This window comes from Lagopus muta (assembly GCF_023343835.1).
Source record: "Lagopus muta isolate bLagMut1 chromosome 3 unlocalized genomic scaffold, bLagMut1 primary SUPER_3_unloc_1, whole genome shotgun sequence".
Lineage (NCBI taxonomy): Eukaryota > Metazoa > Chordata > Aves > Galliformes > Phasianidae > Lagopus > Lagopus muta.
The window spans coordinates 1-15770 of record NW_026040150.1 but is presented as its reverse complement, the minus strand read 5'-3'; positions in this window follow the sequence as shown (position 1 = coordinate 15770).

Here is a 15770-nt window from a genome sequence, read left to right as displayed (position 1 = left end):
GTTTTTCCCCTCAAATATCGCTTATTTTCATAGAAATCCCTGTTTTTAACCTTAAATATCGCTTATTTTCATAGAAATCCCTGTTTTTCCCCTAAAATATCACTTATTTTCATAGAAATCCCTGTTTTTAACCTTAAATATCGCTTATTTTCATAGAAATCCCTGTTTTTCCCCTAAAATATCGGTTATTTTCATAGAAATCCCTGTTTTTCCCCTTAAATATCGCTTATTTTCATAGAAATCCCTGTTTTTAACCTTAAATATCGCTTATTTTCATAGAAATCCCTGTTTTTAACCTTAAATATCGCTTATTTTCATAGAAATCCCTGTTTTTAACCTTAAATATCGCTTATTTTCATAGAAATCCCTGTTTTTAACCTTAAATATCGCTTATTTTCATAGAAATCCCTGTTTTTCCCCTTAAATATCGCTTATTTTCATAGAAATCCCTGTTTTTAACCTTAAATATCGCTTATTTTCATAGAAATCCCTGTTTTTAACCTTAAATATCGCTTATTTTCATAGAAATCCCTGTTTTTAACCTTAAATATCGCTTATTTTCATAGAAATCCCTGTTTTTAACCTTAAATATCGCTTATTTTCATAGAAATCCCTGTTTTTAACCTTAAATATCGCTTATTTTCATAGAAATCCCTGTTTTTCCCCTTAAATATCGCTTATTTTCATAGAAATCCCTGTTTTTCCCCTAAAATATCGCTTATTTTCATAGAAATCCCTGTTTTTCCCCTAAAATATCGCTTATTTTCATAGAAATCCCTGTTTTTAACCTTAAATATCGCTTATTTTCATAGAAATCCCTGTTTTTAACCTTAAATATCGCTTATTTTCATAGAAATCCCTGTTTTTAACCTTAAATATCGCTTATTTTCATAGAAATCCCTGTTTTTAACCTAAAATATCGCTTATTTTCATAGAAATCCCTGTTTTTCCCCTAAAATATCGCTTATTTTCATCGAAATCCCTGTTTTTAACATTAAATATCGCTTATTTTCATAGAAATCCCTGTTTTTCCCCTTAAATATCGCTTATTTTCATAGAAATCCCTGTTTTTAACCTTAAATATCGCTTATTTTCATAGAAATCCCTGTTTTTAACCTTAAATATCGCTTATTTTCATAGAAATCCCTGTTTTTAACCTTAAATATCGCTTATTTTCATAGAAATCCCTGTTTTTAACCTTAAATATCGCTTATTTTCATAGAAATCCCTGTTTTTCCCCTTAAATATCGCTTATTTTCATAGAAATCCCTGTTTTTCCCCTAAAATATCGCTTATTTTCATAGAAATCCCTGTTTTTAACCTTAAATATCGCTTATTTTCATAGAAATCCCTGTTTTTAACCTTAAATATCGCTTATTTTCATAGAAATCCCTGTTTTTAACCTTAAATATCGCTTATTTTCATAGAAATTCCTGTTTTTCCCCTAAAATATCGCTTATTTTCATAGAAATCCCTGTTTTTCCCCTCAAATATCGCTTATTTTCATAGAAATCCCTGTTTTTAACCTTAAATATCGCTTATTTTCATAGAAATCCCTGTTTTTCCCCTAAAATATCACTTATTTTCATAGAAATCCCTGTTTTTAACCTTAAATATCGCTTATTTTCATAGAAATCCCTGTTTTTAACCTTAAATATCGCTTATTTTCATAGAAATCCCTGTTTTTCCCCTAAAATATCGCTTATTTTCATCGAAATCCCTGTTTTTAACCTTAAATATCGCTTATTTTCATAGAAATCCCTGTTTTTAACCTTAAATATCGCTTATTTTCATAGAAATCCCTGTTTTTAACCTTAAATATCGCTTATTTTCATAGAAATCCCTGTTTTTAACCTTAAATATCGCTTATTTTCATAGAAATCCCTGTTTTTAACCTTAAATATCGCTTATTTTCATAGAAATCCCTGTTTTTAACCTTAAATATCGCTTATTTTCATAGAAATCCCTGTTTTTTCCCCTAAAATATCGCTTATTTTCATCGAAATCCCTGTTTTTAACCTTAAATATCGCTTATTTTCATCGAAATCCCTGTTTTTAACCTTAAATATCGCTTATTTTCATAGAAATCCCTGTTTTTAACCTTAAATATCGCTTATTTTCATAGAAATCCCTGTTTTTAAACCTTAAATATCGCTTATTTTCATAGAAATCCCTGTTTTTAACCTTAAATATCGCTTATTTTCATAGAAATCCCTGTTTTTAACCTTAAATATCGCTTATTTTCATAGAAATCCCTGTTTTTTCCCCTTAAATATCGCTTATTTTCATAGAAATCCCTGTTTTTAACCTTAAATATCGCTTATTTTCATAGAAATCCCTGTTTTTAACCTTAAATATCGCTTATTTTCATAGAAATCCCTGTTTTTAACCTTAAATATCGCTTATTTTCATAGAAATCCCTGTTTTTAACCTTAAATATCGCTTATTTTCATAGAAATCCCTGTTTTTAACCTTAAATATCGCTTATTTTCATAGAAATCCCTGTTTTTCCCCTTAAATATCGCTTATTTTCATAGAAATCCCTGTTTTTTCCCCTAAAATATCGCTTATTTTCATAGAAATCCCTGTTTTTAACCTTAAATATCGCTTATTTTCATAGAAATCCCTGTTTTTAACCTTAAATATCGCTTATTTTCATAGAAATCCCTGTTTTTAACCTTAAATATCGCTTATTTTCATAGAAATTCCTGTTTTTCCCCTAAAATATCGCTTATTTTCATAGAAATCCCTGTTTTTCCCCTCAAATATCGCTTATTTTCATAGAAATCCCTGTTTTTCCCCTAAAATATCGCTTATTTTCATAGAAATCCCTGTTTTTAACCTTAAATATCGCTTATTTTCATAGAAATCCCTGTTTTTAACCTTAAATATCGCTTATTTTCATAGAAATCCCTGTTTTTAACCTTAAATATCGCTTATTTTCATAGAAATCCCTGTTTTTCCCCTAAAATATCACTTATTTTCATAGAAATCCCTGTTTTTAACCTTAAATATCGCTTATTTTCATAGAAATCCCTGTTTTTAACCTAAAATATCGCTTATTTTCATAGAAATCCCTGTTTTTCCCCTAAAATATCGCTTATTTTCATCGAAATCCCTGTTTTTAACCTTAAATATCGCTTATTTTCATAGAAATCCCTGTTTTTAACCTTAAATATCGCTTATTTTCATAGAAATCCCTGTTTTTAACCTTAAATATCGCTTATTTTCATAGAAATCCCTGTTTTTAACCTTAAATATCGCTTATTTTCATAGAAATCCCTGTTTTTCCCCTTAAATATCGCTTATTTTCATAGAAATCCCTGTTTTTCCCCTAAAATATCGCTTATTTTCATAGAAATCCCTGTTTTTAACCTTAAATATCGCTTATTTTCATAGAAATCCCTGTTTTTAACCTTAAATATCGCTTATTTTCATAGAAATCCCTGTTTTTAACCTTAAATATCGCTTATTTTCATAGAAATCCCTGTTTTTAACCTTAAATATCGCTTATTTTCATAGAAATCCCTGTTTTTCCCCTTAAATATCGCTTATTTTCATAGAAATCCCTGTTTTTAACCTTAAATATCGCTTATTTTCATAGAAATCCCTGTTTTTAACCTTAAATATCGCTTATTTTCATAGAAATCCCTGTTTTTAACCTTAAATATCGCTTATTTTCATAGAAATCCCTGTTTTTAACCTTAAATATCGCTTATTTTCATAGAAATCCCTGTTTTTAACCTTAAATATCGCTTATTTTCATAGAAATCCCTGTTTTTAACCTTAAATATCGCTTATTTTCATAGAAATCCCTGTTTTTAACCTTAAATATCGCTTATTTTCATAGAAATCCCTGTTTTTTCCCCTTAAATATCGCTTATTTTCATAGAAATCCCTGTTTTTCCCCTAAAATATCGCTTATTTTCATAGAAATCCCTGTTTTTAACCTTAAATATCGCTTATTTTCATAGAAATCCCTGTTTTTAACCTTAAATATCGCTTATTTTCATAGAAATCCCTGTTTTTAACCTTAAATATCGCTTATTTTCATAGAAATTCCTGTTTTTCCCCTAAAATATCGCTTATTTTCATAGAAATCCCTGTTTTTCCCCTAAAATATCGCTTATTTTCATAGAAATCCCTGTTTTTAACCTTAAATATCGCTTATTTTCATAGAAATCCCTGTTTTTCCCCTAAAATATCACTTATTTTCATAGAAATCCCTGTTTTTAACCTTAAATATCGCTTATTTTCATAGAAATCCCTGTTTTTAAACCTAAAATATCGCTTATTTTCATAGAAATCCCTGTTTTTCCCCTAAAATATCGCTTATTTTCATAGAAATCCCTGTTTTTAACCTTAAATATCGCTTATTTTCATAGAAATCCCTGTTTTTAACCTTAAATATCGCTTATTTTCATAGAAATCCCTGTTTTTAACCTTAAATATCGCTTATTTTCATAGAAATCCCTGTTTTTAACCTTAAATATCGCTTATTTTCATAGAAATCCCTGTTTTTCCCCTTAAATATCGCTTATTTTCATAGAAATCCCTGTTTTTAACCTTAAATATCGCTTATTTTCATAGAAATCCCTGTTTTTCCCCTTAAATATCGCTTATTTTCATAGAAATCCCTGTTTTTAACCTTAAATATCGCTTATTTTCATAGAAATCCCTGTTTTTAACCTTAAATATCGCTTATTTTCATAGAAATCCCTGTTTTTAACCTTAAATATCGCTTATTTTCATAGAAATCCCTGTTTTTAACCTTAAATATCGCTTATTTTCATAGAAATCCCTGTTTTTAACCTTAAATATCGCTTATTTTCATAGAAATCCCTGTTTTTCCCCTTAAATATCGCTTATTTTCATAGAAATCCCTGTTTTTTCCCCTAAAATATCGCTTATTTTCATAGAAATCCCTGTTTTTCCCCTAAAATATCGCTTATTTTCATAGAAATCCCTGTTTTTAACCTTAAATATCGCTTATTTTCATAGAAATCCCTGTTTTTAACCTTAAATATCGCTTATTTTCATAGAAATCCCTGTTTTTAACCTTAAATATCGCTTATTTTCATAGAAATCCCTGTTTTTAACCTTAAATAGCGCTTATTTTCATAGAAATCCCTGTTTTTCCCCTTAAATATCGCTTATTTTCATAGAAATCCCAGTTTTACCCTTAAATATCGCTTATTTTCATAGAAATCCCTGTTTTTAACCTTAAATATCGCTTATTTTCATAGAAATCCCTGTTTTTCCCCTAAAATATCGCTTATTTTCATAGAAATCCCTGTTTTTCCCCTCAAATATCGCTTATTTTCATAGAAATCCCTGTTTTTAACCTTAAATATCGCTTATTTTCATAGAAATCCCTGTTTTTCCCCTAAAATATCACTTATTTTCATAGAAATCCCTGTTTTTAACCTTAAATATCGCTTATTTTCATAGAAATCCCTGTTTTTAACCTTAAATATCGCTTATTTTCATAGAAATCCCTGTTTTTAACCTTAAATATCGCTTATTTTCATAGAAATCCCTGTTTTTAACCTTAAATATCGCTTATTTTCATAGAAATCCCTGTTTTTAACCTTAAATATCGCTTATTTTCATAGAAATCCCTGTTTTTCCCCTAAAATATCGCTTATTTTCATAGAAATCCCTGTTTTTAACCTTAAATATCGCTTATTTTCATAGAAATCCCTGTTTTTAACCTTAAATATCGCTTATTTTCATAGAAATCCCTGTTTTTAACCTTAAATATCGCTTATTTTCATAGAAATTCCTGTTTTTCCCCTAAAATATCGCTTATTTTCATAGAAATCCCTGTTTTTCCCCTCAAATATCGCTTATTTTCATAGAAATCCCTGTTTTTAACCTTAAATATCGCTTATTTTCATAGAAATCCCTGTTTTTCCCCTAAAATATCACTTATTTTCATAGAAATCCCTGTTTTTAACCTTAAATATCGCTTATTTTCATAGAAATCCCTGTTTTTAACCTAAAATATCGCTTATTTTCATAGAAATCCCTGTTTTTCCCCTAAAATATCGCTTATTTTCATCGAAATCCCTGTTTTTAACCTTAAATATCGCTTATTTTCATAGAAATCCCTGTTTTTAACCTTAAATATCGCTTATTTTCATAGAAATCCCTGTTTTTAACCTTAAATATCGCTTATTTTCATAGAAATCCCTGTTTTTAACCTTAAATATCGCTTATTTTCATAGAAATCCCTGTTTTTAACCTTAAATATCGCTTATTTTCATAGAAATCCCTGTTTTTCCCCTAAAATATCGCTTATTTTCATCGAAATCCCTGTTTTTAACCTTAAATATCGCTTATTTTCATCGAAATCCCTGTTTTTAACCTTAAATATCGCTTATTTTCATAGAAATCCCTGTTTTTAACCTTAAATATCGCTTATTTTCATAGAAATCCCTGTTTTTAACCTTAAATATCGCTTATTTTCATAGAAATCCCTGTTTTTAACCTTAAATATCGCTTATTTTCATAGAAATCCCTGTTTTTAACCTTAAATATCGCTTATTTTCATAGAAATCCCTGTTTTTCCCCTTAAATATCGCTTATTTTCATAGAAATCCCTGTTTTTAACCTTAAATATCGCTTATTTTCATAGAAATCCCTGTTTTTAACCTTAAATATCGCTTATTTTCATAGAAATCCCTGTTTTTAACCTTAAATATCGCTTATTTTCATAGAAATCCCTGTTTTTAACCTTAAATATCGCTTATTTTCATAGAAATCCCTGTTTTTAACCTTAAATATCGCTTATTTTCATAGAAATCCCTGTTTTTCCCCTTAAATATCGCTTATTTTCATAGAAATCCCTGTTTTTCCCCTAAAATATCGCTTATTTTCATAGAAATCCCTGTTTTTAACCTTAAATATCGCTTATTTTCATAGAAATCCCTGTTTTTAACCTTAAATATCGCTTATTTTCATAGAAATCCCTGTTTTTAACCTTAAATATCGCTTATTTTCATAGAAATTCCTGTTTTTCCCCTAAAATATCGCTTATTTTCATAGAAATCCCTGTTTTTCCCCTCAAATATCGCTTATTTTCATAGAAATCCCTGTTTTTAACCTTAAATATCGCTTATTTTCATAGAAATCCCTGTTTTTCCCCTAAAATATCACTTATTTTCATAGAAATCCCTGTTTTTAACCTTAAATATCGCTTATTTTCATAGAAATCCCTGTTTTTAACCTAAAATATCGCTTATTTTCATAGAAATCCCTGTTTTTCCCCTAAAATATCGCTTATTTTCATCGAAATCCCTGTTTTTAACCTTAAATATCGCTTATTTTCATAGAAATCCCTGTTTTTAACCTTAAATATCGCTTATTTTCATAGAAATCCCTGTTTTTAACCTTAAATATCGCTTATTTTCATAGAAATCCCTGTTTTTAACCTTAAATATCGCTTATTTTCATAGAAATCCCTGTTTTTCCCCTTAAATATCGCTTATTTTCATAGAAATCCCTGTTTTTCCCCTAAAATATCGCTTATTTTCATAGAAATCCCTGTTTTTAACCTTAAATATCGCTTATTTTCATAGAAATCCCTGTTTTTTAACCTTAAATATCGCTTATTTTCATAGAAATCCCTGTTTTTAAACCTTAAATATCGCTTATTTTCATAGAAATCCCTGTTTTTAACCTTAAATATCGCTTATTTTCATAGAAATCCCTGTTTTTCCCCTTAAATATCGCTTATTTCATAGAAATCCCTGTTTTTAACCTTAAATATCGCTTATTTTCATAGAAATCCCTGTTTTTAACCTTAAATATCGCTTATTTTCATAGAAATCCCTGTTTTTAACCTTAAATATCGCTTATTTTCATAGAAATCCCTGTTTTTAACCTTAAATATCGCTTATTTTCATAGAAATCCCTGTTTTTAACCTTAAATATCGCTTATTTTCATAGAAATCCCTGTTTTTAACCTTAAATATCGCTTATTTTCATAGAAATCCCTGTTTTTTCCCCTTAAATATCGCTTATTTTCATAGAAATCCCTGTTTTTCTCCCCTAAAAATATCGCTTATTTTCATAGAAATCCCTGTTTTTAACCTTAAATATCGCTTATTTTCATAGAAATCCCTGTTTTTAACCTTAAATATCGCTTATTTTCATAGAAATCCCTGTTTTTAACCTTAAATATCGCTTATTTTCATAGAAATTCCTGTTTTCTTCCCCTAAAATATCGCTTATTTTCATAGAAATCCCTGTTTTTTCCCCTAAAATATCGCTTATTTTCATAGAAATCCCTGTTTTTAACCTTAAATATCGCTTATTTTCATAGAAATCCCTGTTTTTCCCCTAAAATATCACTTATTTTCATAGAAATCCCTGTTTTTAACCTTAAATATCGCTTATTTTCATAGAAATCCCTGTTTTTAACCTAAAATATCGCTTATTTTCATAGAAATCCCCTGTTTTCTTCCCCTAAAATATCGCTTATTTTCATAGAAATCCCTGTTTTTAACCTTAAATATCGCTTATTTTCATAGAAATCCCTGTTTTTAACCTTAAATATCGCTTATTTTCATAGAAATCCCTGTTTTTAACCTTAAATATCGCTTATTTTCATAGAAATCCCTGTTTTTTAACCTTAAATATCGCTTATTTTCATAGAAATCCCTGTTTTTAACCTTAAATATCGCTTATTTTCATAGAAATCCCTGTTTTTAACCTTAAATATCGCTTATTTTCATAGAAATCCCTGTTTTTTCCCCCTTAAATATCGCTTATTTTCATAGAAATCCCTGTTTTTAACCTTAAATATCGCTTATTTTCATAGAAATCCCTGTTTTTAAACCTTAAATATCGCTTATTTTCATAGAAATCCCTGTTTTTAACCTTAAATATCGCTTATTTTCATAGAAATCCCTGTTTTTAACCTTAAATATCGCTTATTTTCATAGAAATCCCTGTTTTTAACCTTAAATATCGCTTATTTTCATAGAAATCCCTGTTTTTTCCCCTTAAATATCGCTTATTTTCATAGAAATCCCTGTTTTTCCCTCTAAAATATCGCTTATTTTCATAGAAATCCCTGTTTTTCCCCTAAAATATCGCTTATTTTCATAGAAATCCCTGTTTTTAACCTTAAATATCGCTTATTTTCATAGAAATCCCTGTTTTTAACCTTAAATATCGCTTATTTTCATAGAAATCCCTGTTTTTAACCTTAAATATCGCTTATTTTCATAGAAATCCCTGTTTTTAACCTTAAATAGCGCTTATTTTCATAGAAATCCCTGTTTTTCCCTTAAATATCGCTTATTTTCATAGAAATCCCAGTTTTACCCTTAAATATCCGCTTATTTTCATAGAAATCCCTGTTTTTAACCTTAAATATCGCTTATTTTCATAGAAATCCCTGTTTTTCCCCTAAAATATCGCTTATTTTCATAGAAATCCCTGTTTTTTTCCCCTCAAATATCGCTTATTTTCATAGAAATCCCTGTTTTTAACCTTAAATATCGCTTATTTTCATAGAAATCCCTGTTTTTTTCCCCTAAAATATCACTTATTTTCATAGAAATCCCTGTTTTTAACCTTAAATATCGCTTATTTTCATAGAAATCCCTGTTTTTAACCTTAAATATCGCTTATTTTCATAGAAATCCCTGTTTTTAACCTTAAATATCGCTTATTTTCATAGAAATCCCTGTTTTTAACCTTAAATATCGCTTATTTTCATAGAAATCCCTGTTTTTAACCTTAAATATCGCTTATTTTCATAGAAATCCCTGTTTTTCCCTAAAATATCGCTTATTTTCATAGAAATCCCTGTTTTTAAACCTTAAATATCGCTTATTTTCATAGAAATCCCTGTTTTTAACCTTAAATATCGCTTATTTTCATAGAAATCCCTGTTTTTAACCTTAAATATCGCTTATTTTCATAGAAATCCCTGTTTTTCCCCTTAAATATCGCTTATTTTCATAGAAATCCCTGTTTTTCCCCTAAAATATCGCTTATTTTCATAGAAATCCCTGTTTTTCCCCTAAAATATCGCTTATTTTCATAGAAATCCCTGTTTTTAACCTTAAATATCGCTTATTTTCATAGAAATCCCTGTTTTTAACCTTAAATATCGCTTATTTTCATAGAAATCCCTGTTTTTAACCTTAAATATCGCTTATTTTCATAGAAATCCCTGTTTTTAACCTTAAATATCGCTTATTTTCATAGAAATCCCAGTTTTATACCCTTAAATATCGCTTATTTTCATAGAAATCCCTGTTTTTAACCTTAAATATCGCTTATTTTCATAGAAATCCCTGTTTTTTCCCCTTAAATATCGCTTATTTTCATAGAAATCCCAGTTTTACCCTTAAATATCGCTTATTTTCATAGAAATCCCTGTTTTTAACCTTAAATATCGCTTATTTTCATAGAAATCCCTGTTTTTTCCCCTAAAATATCGCTTATTTTCATAGAAATCCCTGTTTTTCCCCTTAAATATCGCTTATTTTCATAGAAATCCCTGTTTTCTTTCCCCTAAAATATCGCTTATTTTCATCGAAATCCTGTTTTTCCCCTTAAATATCGCTTATTTTCATAGAAATCCCTGTTTTTAACCTTAAATATCGCTTATTTTCATAGAAATCCCTGTTTTTCCCCTAAAATATCGCTTATTTTCATAGAAATCCCTGTTTTTCCCCTAAAATATCGCTTATTTTCATAGAAATCCCTGTTTTTAACCTTAAATATCGCTTATTTTCATAGAAATCCCTGTTTTTAACCTTAAATATCGCTTATTTTCATAGAAATCCCTGTTTTTAACCTTAAATATCGCTTATTTTCATAGAAATCCCTGTTTTTAACCTTAAATAGCGCTTATTTTCATAGAAATCCCTGTTTTCTTCCCCTTAAATATCGCTTATTTTCATAGAAATCCCTGTTTTTTCCCCTTAAATATCGCTTATTTTCATAGAAATCCCTGTTTTTCCCCTAAAATATCGCTTATTTTCATAGAAATCCCTGTTTTTAACCTTAAATATCGCTTATTTTCATAGAAATCCCTGTTTTTCCCCCTTAAATATCGCTTATTTTCATAGAAATCCCTGTTTTTTCCCCTAAAATATCGCTTATTTTCATAGAAATCCCTGTTTTTAACCTTAAATATTGCTTATTTTCATAGAAATCCCTGTTTTTAACCTTAAATATCGCTTATTTTCATGGAAATCCCTGTTTTAAACCTTAAATATCGCTTATTTTCATAGAAATCCCTGTTTTTAAACCTTAAATATCGCTTATTTTCATAGAAATCCCTGTTTTAAACCTTAAATATCGCTTATTTTCATAGAAATCCCTGTTTTTAACCTTAAATAGCGCTTATTTTCATAGAAATCCCTGTTTTTCCCCTTAAATATCGCTTATTTTCATAGAAAATCCCTGTTTTTTCCCTAAAATATCGCTTATTTTCATCGAAATCCCTGGTTTTCCCCCTTAAATATCGCTTATTTTCATAGAAATCCCTGTTTTTAACCTTAAATATCACTTATTTTCATAGAAATCCCTGTTTTTAAACCTTAATATCGCTTATTTTCATAGAAATCCCTGTTTTTTCCCCTAAAATATCGCTTATTTTCATAGAAATCCCTGTTTTTAACCTGAAATACCGCTTATTTTCATAGAAATCCCTGTTTTTAACCTTAAATATTGCTTATTTTCATAGAAATCCCTGTTTTTAACCTTAAATATCGCTTATTTTCATAGAAATCCCTGTTTTTTTCCCCTTAAATATCGCTTATTTTCATAGAAATCCCTGTTTTATAACCTTAAATATTGCTTATTTTCATAGAAATCCCTGTTTTTTCCCCTTAAATATCGCTTATTTTCATAGAAATCCCTGTTTTTACCTTAAATATAGCTTATTTTCATAGAAATCCCTGTTTTTCCCCTAAAATATCGCTTATTTTCATGGAAATCCCTGTTTTTCCCCTTAAATATCGCTTATTTTCATAGAAATCCCTGTTTTTCCCCTAAAATATCGCTTATTTTCATAGAAATCCCTGTTTTTCCCCTTAAATATCGCTTATTTTCATAGAAATCCCTGTTTTTAACCTTAAATATCGCTTATTTTCATAGAAATCCCTGTTTTTCACCTTAAATATCGCTTATTTTCATAGAAATCCCTGTTTTTAACCTTAAATATCGCTTATTTTCATAGAAATCCCTGTTTTTAACCTTAAATATCGCTTATTTTCATAGAAATCCCTGTTTTTAACCTTAAATATCACTTATTTTCATAGAAATCCCTGTTTTTCCCCTTAAATATCGCTTATTTTCATAGAAATCCCTGTTTTTAACCTTAAATATCGCTTATTTTCATAGAAATCCCTGTTTTTAACCTTAAATATCGCTTATTTTCATAGAAATCCCTGTTTTTCCCCCTAAAAATATCGCTTATTTTCATAGAAATCCCTGTTTTCAACCCTAAAATATCGCTTATTTTCATAGAAATTCCTGTTTTTCCCCTAAAATATCGCTTATTTTCATAGAAATCCCTGTTTTTAACCTTAAATATCGCTTATTTTCATAGAAATCCCTGTTTTTCCCCTCAAATATCGCTTATTTTCATAGAAATCCCTGTTTTTAACCTTAAATATCGCTTATTTTCATAGAAATCCCTGTTTTTCCCCTTAAATATCGCTTATTTTCATAGAAATCCCTGTTTTTCCCCTCAAATATCGCTTATTTTCATAGAAATCCCTGTTTTTCCCCTTAAATATCGCTTATTTTCATAGAAATCCCTGTTTTTTCCCCTCAAATATCGCTTATTTTCATAGAAATCCCTGTTTTTTCCCCCTTAAATATCGCTTATTTTCATAGAAATCCCCTGTTGTTCCCCTTAAATATCGCTTATTTTCATAGAAATCCCTGTTTTTTCCCCTAAAATATCGCTTATTTTCATAGAAATCCCTGTTTTTAACCTTAAATATCGCTTATTTTCATAGAAATCCCTGTTTTTAAACCTTAAATATCGCTTATTTTCATAGAAATCCCTGTTTTTTCCTTCCCTCAAATATCGCTTATTTTCATAGAAATCCCTGTTTTTAACCTTAAATATCGCTTATTTTCATAGAAATCCCTGTTTTTTCCCCTTAAATATCGCTTATTTTCATAGAAATCCCTGTTTTTCCCCTAAAATATCGCTTATTTTCATAGAAATCCCTGTTTTAACCTTAAATATCGCTTATTTTCATAGAAATCCCTGTTTTTTCCCCTAAAATGTCGCTTATTTTCATAGAAATCCCTGTTTTTTCCCCTAAAATATCGCTTATTTTCATAGAAATCCCTGTTTTTAACCTTAAATATCGCTTATTTTCATAGAAATCCCTGTTTTTAACCTTAAATATCGCTTATTTTCATAGAAATCCCTGTTTTTCCCCTCAAATATCGCTTATTTTCATAGAAATCCCCTGTTTTTAACCTTAAATATCGCTTATTTTCATAGAAATCCCTGTTTTTCCCCTTAAATATCGCTTATTTTCATAGAAATCCCTGTTTTTCCCCTAAAATATCGCTTATTTTCATAGAAATCCCTGTTTTTAACCTTAAATATCGCTTATTTTCATAGAAATCCCTGTTTTTCCCCTAAAATGTCGCTTATTTTCATAGAAATCCCTGTTTTTCCCCTAAAATATCGCTTATTTTCATAGAAATCCCTGTTTTTTCCCCTAAAATGTCGCTTATTTTCATAGAAATCCCTGTTTTTAACCTTAAATATCGCTTATTTTCATAGAAATCCCTGTTTTTAACCTTAAATATCGCTTATTTTCATAGAAATCCCTGTTTTTCCCCTAAAATATCGCTTATTTTCATAGAAATCCCTGTTTCTTTCCCCTCAAATATCGCTTATTTTCATAGAAATCCCTGTTTTTCTCCCCTAAAATATCGCTTATTTTCATAGAAATCCCTGTTTTTAACCTTAAATATCGCTTATTTTCATCGAAATCCCTGTTTTTCCCCTAAAATATCGCTTATTTTCATAGAAATCCCTGTTTTTTCCCCTCAAATATCGCTTATTTTCATAGAAATCCCTGTTTTTCCCCTAAAATATCGCTTATTTTCATAGAAATCCCTGTTTTTAACCTTAAATATCGCTTATTTTCATAGAAATCCCTGTTTTTAAACCTTAAATATCGCTTATTTTCATAGAAATCCCTGTTTTTTCCCCTTAAATATCGCTTATTTTCATAGAAATCCCTGTTTTCTTCCCATAAAATGTCGCTTATTTTCATAGAAATCCCTGTTTTTCCCCTAAAATATCGCTTATTTTCATAGAATTCCTGTTTTTCCCCTTAAATATCGCTTATTTTCATAGAAATCCCTGTTTTTAACCTTAAATGTCGCTTATTTTCATAGAAATCCCTGTTTTCTTCCCCTAAAATATCGCTTATTTTCATAGAAATCCCTGTTTTTCCCCTAAAATGTCGCTTATTTTCATAGAAAATCCCTGTTTTTAACCTTAAATATCGCTTATTTTCATAGAAATCCCTGTTTTTCCCCTAAAATATCGCTTATTTTCATAGAAATCCCTGTTTTTCCCCTAAAAATATCGCTTATTTTCATAGAAATCCCTGTTTTTCCCCTAAAATATCGCTTATTTTCATAGAAATCCCTGTTTTTAACCTTAAATATCGCTTATTTTCATAGAAATCCCTGTTTTTTCCCCTAAAATATCGCTTATTTTCATAGAAATCCCTGTTTTTAACCTTAAATATCGCTTATTTTCATAGAATTCCCTGTTTTTCCCCTTAAATATCGCTTATTTTCATAGAAATCCCTGTTTTTAACCTTAAATGTCGCTTATTTTCATAGAAATCCCTGTTTTTTCCCCTAAAATATCGCTTATTTTCATAGAAATCCCTGTTTTTCCCCTAAAATATCGCTTATTTTCATAGAAATCCCTGTTTTTAACCTTAAATATCGCTTATTTTCATAGAAATCCCTGTTTTTCCCCTAAAATATCGCTTATTTTCATAGAAATCCCTGTTTTTAACCTTAAATATCGCTTATTTTCATAGAATTCCTGTTTTTTCCCCTTTAAATATCGCTTATTTTCATAGAAATCCTGTTTTTAACCTTAAATGTCGCTTATTTTCATAGAAATCCTGTTTTTCCCCTAAAATATCGCTTATTTTCATAGAAATCCCTGTTTTTCCCCTAAAATATCGCTTATTTTCATAGAAATCCCTGTTTTTAACCTTAAATATCGCTTATTTTCATAGAAATCCCTGTTTTTTCCCCTAAATATCGCTTATTTTCATAGAAATCCTGTTTTTAACCTTAAATGTCGCTTATTTTCATAGAAATCCCTGTTTTTCCCCTAAAATATCGCTTATTTTCATAGAAATCCCTGTTTTTCCCCTAAAATATCGCTTATTTTCATAGAAATCCCTGTTTTTAACCTTAAATATCGCTTATTTTCATAGAAATCCCCTGTTTTTCCTTCCCCTAAAATATCGCTTATTTTCATAGAAATCCCTGTTTTTAAACCTTAAATATCGCTTATTTTCATAGAAATCCCTGTTTTTTCCCCTTAAATATCGCTTATTTTCATAGAAATCCCTGTTTTTTCCCCTAAAATAGTCGCTTATTTTCATAGAAATCCCTGTTTTTAACCTAAAATATCGCTTATTTTCATAGAAATCCCTGTTTTTCCTAATCGTTCTTCCCCTAAAATATCGCTTATTTTCATAGAAATCCCTGTTTTTCCCCTAAAA